This window comes from Octodon degus, unplaced genomic scaffold (assembly GCF_000260255.1).
Source record: "Octodon degus isolate 3935 unplaced genomic scaffold, OctDeg1.0 scaffold00018, whole genome shotgun sequence".
NCBI classification, from domain to species: domain Eukaryota; kingdom Metazoa; phylum Chordata; class Mammalia; order Rodentia; family Octodontidae; genus Octodon; species Octodon degus.
The window spans coordinates 18,779,839-18,787,017 of NW_004524594.1; the positions used below are offsets into that span (position 1 = coordinate 18,779,839).

General features: G+C 43.3%; 1 pseudogene; it reads right to left on the reverse strand.

The window, feature by feature from the left end:
- The window catches only part of LOC101588430, a 15,196-nt pseudogene extending 8,715 nt beyond the window's left edge, over window positions 1–6,481 (reverse strand).
- Between the last annotated feature and the right edge of the window lie 698 nt (window positions 6,482–7,179).

Below are 7,179 nucleotides of genomic sequence, written 5' to 3' on the forward strand. Positions count from 1 at the left end.
CTCCTCTTCCTCCTCCTCCTCCTCCTCCTCTCCTTCTCCTTCTCCTTCTCCTTCTCCTTCTCCTTCTCCTTCTCCTTCTCCTTCTCCTTCTCCTTCTTCCTTTTTCTTCCACAGAGTTCTTGCATCATAGATTTACTGGGGATGCTGGAATTAAGACATGGGGCAACTTCTTTCTGCTGAAGAAAAACAATACATGCAGTTGCTAAAATCTCTTTTAAAAAGGCAAAATGCACAGTGCCAGCCAGTAAGACCATCAAAGATGCTCCATGAGATTGTAAAATTCCCTTTGGTTCCTACAGGCAAAAACTCTTGATTTAGATTCTTGGGAGCAAGCAGGTCAAGATGTCCATGCCACTCAGTCCTGGGGGACTTCTTTTCCCCCTTGACATCTTTACAATCCGGGGCTCTTTGTCAATCTGTGCTCTTGACCCGGCCATCCACATGTGAGACCACAGATTGAAATTTACTGCTAGTTTGTGGCGCTGCACCTGTGCCTCCATCCCAGCAGAGGGCGCTCCAGTACATGCTCCTTTGACAGAAAAAGTAGTTCCAATGTCACAGTGTCCACTTGCGTGTTCCGAGAAAGCTAAGAACAGTGAGTCCTCCGATACCCTCGCTGTGCCTCGCACACCCACTGCTGAGGATGTAGGATCTTTGTCTTCTCCTCCTGAGATGCACCCACTACCTGTCCATACCTCTATCCTCTGCTAGCTCAGAACAATAACTCAGGCAGCTGCTCGTGGTGAGGATTTTGGTGGTCCCATGTGCTTCTTTGCGGGGGATACAGACATCTCAGACCATCCTAGTCAGAGGATAGATGTTTACCACCCATTTCCAAGTCCAGGTGTTAAAGGAAATTAAGAAAAATGTAGTGAATAATGGTGTTCAAAGTCCTTTTGTAGTAGGACTACTAGAGAATTTGTTATAGTCCCACCTTGCTGATTGCATCTGATCTTTACTATCTTGCAAAACCATGTGTTTCGCCTGCTTAATATTTATATTTCAATGTTCAGTTGAGATAACTTATTAGAGAATAGACTGAGAAAAATGAAAATTAGGCTGGAGATGATGGCCTAGAGATTACTATGGATGTACTGATGGGTACCAGCAGATAGTCCAGTCTAGATGAACAGGTGTGCCGCCCTGTGGAATTATTCAGGCAAACAGCAAGTTTGTAGCGCTGCACCTGTGCCTCCATCCCAGCAGAGGGCGCTCCGGTACAATCTGTTACCCTGGTGCTTCAAGAGTCAGTAGAGCCCTAGACTCCGTTTGTGGTTCATTTATAGGGAGCTATAAACCACCAAACTGCTAATCCTGAATCTGCTAATATTCTGATTCTTAAATTGACTTTTGAAAATGTTAATCAGGATTGTAAACAAGCTCTTTTGTCCACTAGAGGATCCAGTGATCTTGGAGCTTTTTATAAGAACCTTCCAAAATAATAGGCTCTCCCTCTTATAATTCAGCCCTAATAACCAAGGCCATACCCAACAATTTAAAGGGGGCAAAAGCTGAGATTCAGATGAAAGCACTTGCAAACAGGCACAGGGGCTGGGGGTTCCATCTCCAGGCCTGCTGTGCCAGCCCCTCCCCAGGGGAGCGCTGAGATGGCAATTGAGACTGGGCGTGGTGGCGCACACCTGTAATCCCAGCTTCTGGGAGGCTGTAAACAGGAGGATCACTACGAGTCCAATCTAGTAGTGAGACCCTGAACACTCTGTAGACCCTTCCCTAAAATGCAGAAAAACAACAACAAGAACAACAAGAACAACAACAACAACAAAAACTGAGATCCAATATTTTGAATGTAGACAGGTAGGCCCTGTTAGAAAAAATTGTAAGCAGTCCAAGGCAATGATGTCTCTCCTCCTGTTTCCTCCAAAACAATTGAATGGGCTCCAGCAACCATGTGCCCGCCTTGTAATAAAGGCATGATAGGGCCAAGGATTGGCATTATGAATATAAAGATGGATCTGTCTTGCAGGGGAATGGGAAGTGGACCCAGTCTTCCAGGCTCTTCAAGTAATGGGAAGAATTTGGGGATCCTTCCAACTGGCCCTAAGTCAATTGCACCCAGTTCAGATATGGACCCAAGTGCAAGACCCAAGATGTTCCCAACTCGGGTGCAAGAGGAACATCCTTCTTCCTCCGAAGAGCAAATAGGAGACTGAGATCTGCCTGTAGCCAGTAAAAATACATATTTTAGGAGGTGAAATACCATCTGTAATACCAAAGGTGTATTTGGGCCTCTGCCTCCCCGCCCTATTGAACTGTTAATGGGGAAAGCCAACTGAATACCAAAAGGAATTATTGTGGTATCTCCTATTGATGAAGATTGTGAAGCGTGAGGGGGAATACAGGTACTTGTCTGTCTGTTCCTAGGGAATATGGGTTTTCTTTTTAAAAAAATTTCTGATATGATACTTTAGATGTATTTTCTTTTCTTTTTAAAAATTATTTTTAAATCTTGTATGTATATATGTATTTGGTACAGGTTCTTGCTATGCAGCTGGGACTCCTAGTTATCCTCCAGTCTCAGCCTCCCCAGCACTGGGGCTACACCTGTGTGTCACCATGCCTGGTTTTGATGGCCCCCATGGTGTGCCAGGGTTCTGGGGTCGGCACAGCATGTGATACCAGGAATGGAACCCTGGTCCTTGTGCTTGGCAGGCAGGCACTTAGACTGCCGTGCTATCTCCTCAGCCCTATTTTCTTTTCTTTTAATTTCATGTATTTTCTACAGTTCTCACAACCATACAGGACATGTTAGTTTTGACAATTTATACACTAAAATTATTGCAACTCAAGGACATTAGCTCTTTATGGTTATATACCAAGCGAGCATAACATTCTATATTAAACCTAGAGCCTGCTCAACCATGAGGCCCATGGTTCTCCGTGGCTCCACACAGTAACATTTGCTTGGAAGGATGACAGCAGTGGTCAGCTCCCTTCCACTCAGTCCAAGCTAGATGGCCCAGCGGTGACATACAGCCCACGTGGTCAGGCCACGGACTCCAGCCTTTTCTTTGGAGCAATTGTCCAGGCATGGTCCAAACAGACTCAGTTCTAGGCCTTCTGTCTGAATCATTACTGAAGACAGTCTCTTCTTACTGGTGCTGCTGAAAGGTTAAGATATAAACCTGGAGATTTTCGGAGTCATTTTGCTCTTTTAGGTGTGCCTGAGAATGTTGCTAACTGAGATGCCACAGGCTCAGAAAACAAGCTCTGATTCACATTTAGATCATGCTGCACTTGTTTATTGTCAGTTAATAAAACTGGAAGTTTCTTCTGTGTGCACCTGCAGGAGGGGGAGGCGTAAACTAGGGTGAGGTGGGGTTCCCATCTTGCATCTCAGAACATGTTCCCTGTCTGTTTAGAGATGTATAGTTCAAACACTGCTAGTGTGGTACAAGCCCTGTGTGAAGCAGTTTGGCAGTTCTTCAACATATTAAACATGCTGTGCGTTACAATGAGATTGCAGTTTTACCACTGGGAGGTCAAGGTGTGTGTCCACAGAAAGGCTCATGAACAGAGGTGAGAGTAGTGTTCAGAGCAGCCAACTCATCCATTAATCAAAGAGTGGACAAGCAAAATGCGATCTATCCACACAATGGAGTAAGACTTGGCAATAAAAAGAACGTATTCCTATGTGCTACAACATGCATGAACCTTGCAAATATTAGGCTCAGTGTAAAGGCACCCACTGTAAAAACAAATAAACAAACCAGAGCTTACTCTATTTATTTTAAAGGCCCAGAATAGGCAAGTCTAAAGAGATAGAAAGGCCATCAATGATTGCCAGGGATGGGCAGAGGGTGAAGAAGAATGGGGATTGACTATCTACAGGGTTTCTTTTGGAGGTGACAAAATACATCCTCAAAATTTAGGTAGTGGAAATGGTTACACAGTTCTGCAAATATCCTGGAAACCAATGAATCGTATACTCTAAGTGGGTGAGTTGTATGATGTGTGAATTACAATAAGGTGCTATGATAGCTTAGTTTTTAAAGTTTTAATACTTACATTACAGTTCAACATTACTAATCTACTATTGAAAGTATAAATTTTAGAGTATATGAAGGATTTCCTCCAATTATAGGATTCTAAGTTGCTTTACATAAACTACTTTACAATTTTTTGTGTGTGTTAGTATTGGGGATCAAAATCAGGCCCTTGTGCTTGCCAGGCAGGTGCTTAAGCTGCTGCGCTATCTCCCCAGCCACTTTACAATATTATTATTATTTTTTTTTGTGGAACCAGAAATTGAACCCTTGAGCTTGCTAGGCAAGTGTTCAGTCTACTGAGCCATCTCTCTGGCCCCTAATATTTTTAATGAAGATAAAAAAAAATCATCAAAGAAGTATTACAAAGAAAAAAACAAGGTGAAAATTATACAAAATTAAACAAGGTCAAAACTGATGCTTTAGGAGACATAATTAGACTTTTCTATAAAGTTAGCTAAACGCCTATACAATATTTAAATAAGTCTGTTTGTTTTATTCGAAGAAATATCCTAACACAGTAGGGTCTCGCAATACTTTGGCAAACACCAATGTAATGCTTTAATGTGTTGTCAACAAATTTTCCAACTGAGGCAAGTTTAGAAATATCTTCCTATTGAGTTCCTTCAACTCTACATCCTTTTCAAGGGCCAGTTTCAATGACCACAGTAGTTGAAAAAGTCTTTTCAGTGGTGGATTGTAAGGTTCCTTCATTTCCTCTGTAACCTCCATTTAGAAATAGAATTCCTTTTCCTGGTGCTGAAATTCCTGTCTCGAAGTGGGCCTGATCAAATTTCAGCTGATCTGCAGAATCAATTATCTTTACAACGGCTGTGTAGTTATCCATTACTTCCCTCTTTCTTATGGTATTTCTCTCCAAGCTTTTTGGTTATAATTTTCACAGTGATTTCAGGCTGCAGCCAATAGTCTATTCTAGAGGTTCTTTTCTGTTTCTCTTCATTCTCCAGGACTTCATCGAGTGCAGATTTGTTTTTCTTCTTTGCTTTAGACTGAGCTGAGCCCTGGGGAGCTTCTCTCCATTTCGCTGATGCTGTACTCCCGGGCGTCTTCCGTGTACTTGGCCCCAAAGAACTTAATCTGCAAGATGCTGCTCCTGCGGAACTGCATGCTCCTTTACTCAGATTAAATGTGGCTTTCTCTTCCTCATATTACCTGCCTAATTCTGTAAAGTAGGGGCCTCCTGCTCCTTACCATCCAGACTTCTTCGTACTTGTTCTTTGATAAATTTTGCAGTTTTTTCTTCATCGTCAAGGTCTAGCTGCTTCTTCTTTAGCTCCAGCTGCCGCTGAGTGGTCTCTGGGTCCCTGTCTGTGTGTACTGAATACGCCAGCCTTTGAGGGTCTCATGCACTTTGCACAGGCCTTCTCAGCCCAGCCACTTAGTGAAGTCAGTCAGTGTTTCCCATGGAGTAGTGTTTATATGAATGTGCTCTCAGTGGCTGATGTACTCACTGTAGACAAAATTGTTATGGACTTGCTTGGTGCCAAAGCGTCACCTGAGAAGTTTTGGAAAGTCACTGCAGAATTCCTCTGAAAAATAGTCCATACACTGCTGAGGATTTTCTGAAGCCAACAATAGTTGTCTCCGATGAGATTCTGACACACAATGACACTTAAAGCCATTCTGACACAACAGGCAATACCAGCGCAGCTTTCGAAGCCCTTTGGATTTAATCCTGTTAGCGATGTCACTGGGGATAAAAAAGTCTGACTTCCCTATTACAACCACTGAGGTGACCCCTGCAGGACAAGGGAACCCTCAGAATATGGATTTTCCAAGGAGGTGAACATATTGCCCACCTTCCGCTTTTGACCTAAGCCTAACATCATACATATAGGTTTGTCTGAAATTAGAGATGCAGATCAATCTGAACCTTTTCAAGGCAAGATATATTTTGTTCAGGAAAGAAGTAAAAGTAAATTGACTTGTCAAGTTAAAAGGAATGGAAAAATTTTTATAGGGTTAATTGATACTGGTGTTGATGTTTCTATTGTTATACCACATTTCTGGCTGCTCTTGTACACTAAACTGGCGCGTACTGCCTCGGTGGGACTAGGGTCCCCTACACAGGTTTTACAGAGTGTTTCACCACCCTTATGAGAGGCCAGATGGCCAGAAGGGATACACCCCACCATTTGTGATGCCTATTCCTGTCAATTTATGGGACAGAGATTTATTAAAAGAATGGAAAGTGATATCCAACCAAGCCCAGGCCCTGTGAGTGTGGGGGAGAGCTTCTGCTCTGTCCTGTGCCCGCCCGCCAATTCAAGTCCAGGCCAGCTGCATGAGAGAGACCTTTCCTCGTGTTCTCTGGACCTCCCCATCCCGGCCAGACCCAGCACAGCCTGCACTCTGAGAACTTCTGCCACGCTCTTGGGAGTCCTGCAGGCCCACCAAAGCACAGCCCAGGTGAGTGTGCGGGAGAGCTTCTGTGCTCTCTCACCCCTGCTCCTCATACTCCTCCAGACCCAGCCCAGACCTGGCATACAGGCTTGGGGTAAAACCCTGCAGCTAAAGTCCCTGCAGTGGGACTAGGGTCAAAACTACACAGCTAATCCAGGAACAGAATATCTTACCAGAGGGGTACAGCAGGCCCACCTCCAAGGGCAACAACAGTAAGGAGCTGAGCACAGTAGCCAGACTCAAGCCAGGCACAACTGCATAAACTAGAACTTGGTATATCAGTATCCAAATTTCATTAAGTGATAAGGACGTAATTGCACCAAAGCTCTACACCAAAGGCCAGAGGTCAGTGTTAAACGAAATGATAAAGACAAGGAACAAAATGCAATCTCAGGCCTCAAGCCCACCCATAACAAGTGCAGAGGACACTAGCTTAGCTGAAATAAATGAATCAGTATTGGAAGTAAATAAACAGCAGAAAGATATAGAGGAACTCAGAGCAGAATTAATCTCTGGAACAAAAAACAACAACAACAAAAAAAGAAAACTCTGAATTCATAGCATCTGAACTTAAGAATCAAATGCAGAAACATATGGAGGAAACACAATGCCCAACCAGAACAAGTGCAGTGGACACTAGCTTAGCTGAAATAAATGAATCAGTATTGGAAGTAAATAAACAGCAGAAAGATATAGAGGAACTCAGAGCAGAATTAATCTCTGGAACAAAAAACAACAACAACAAAAAAAG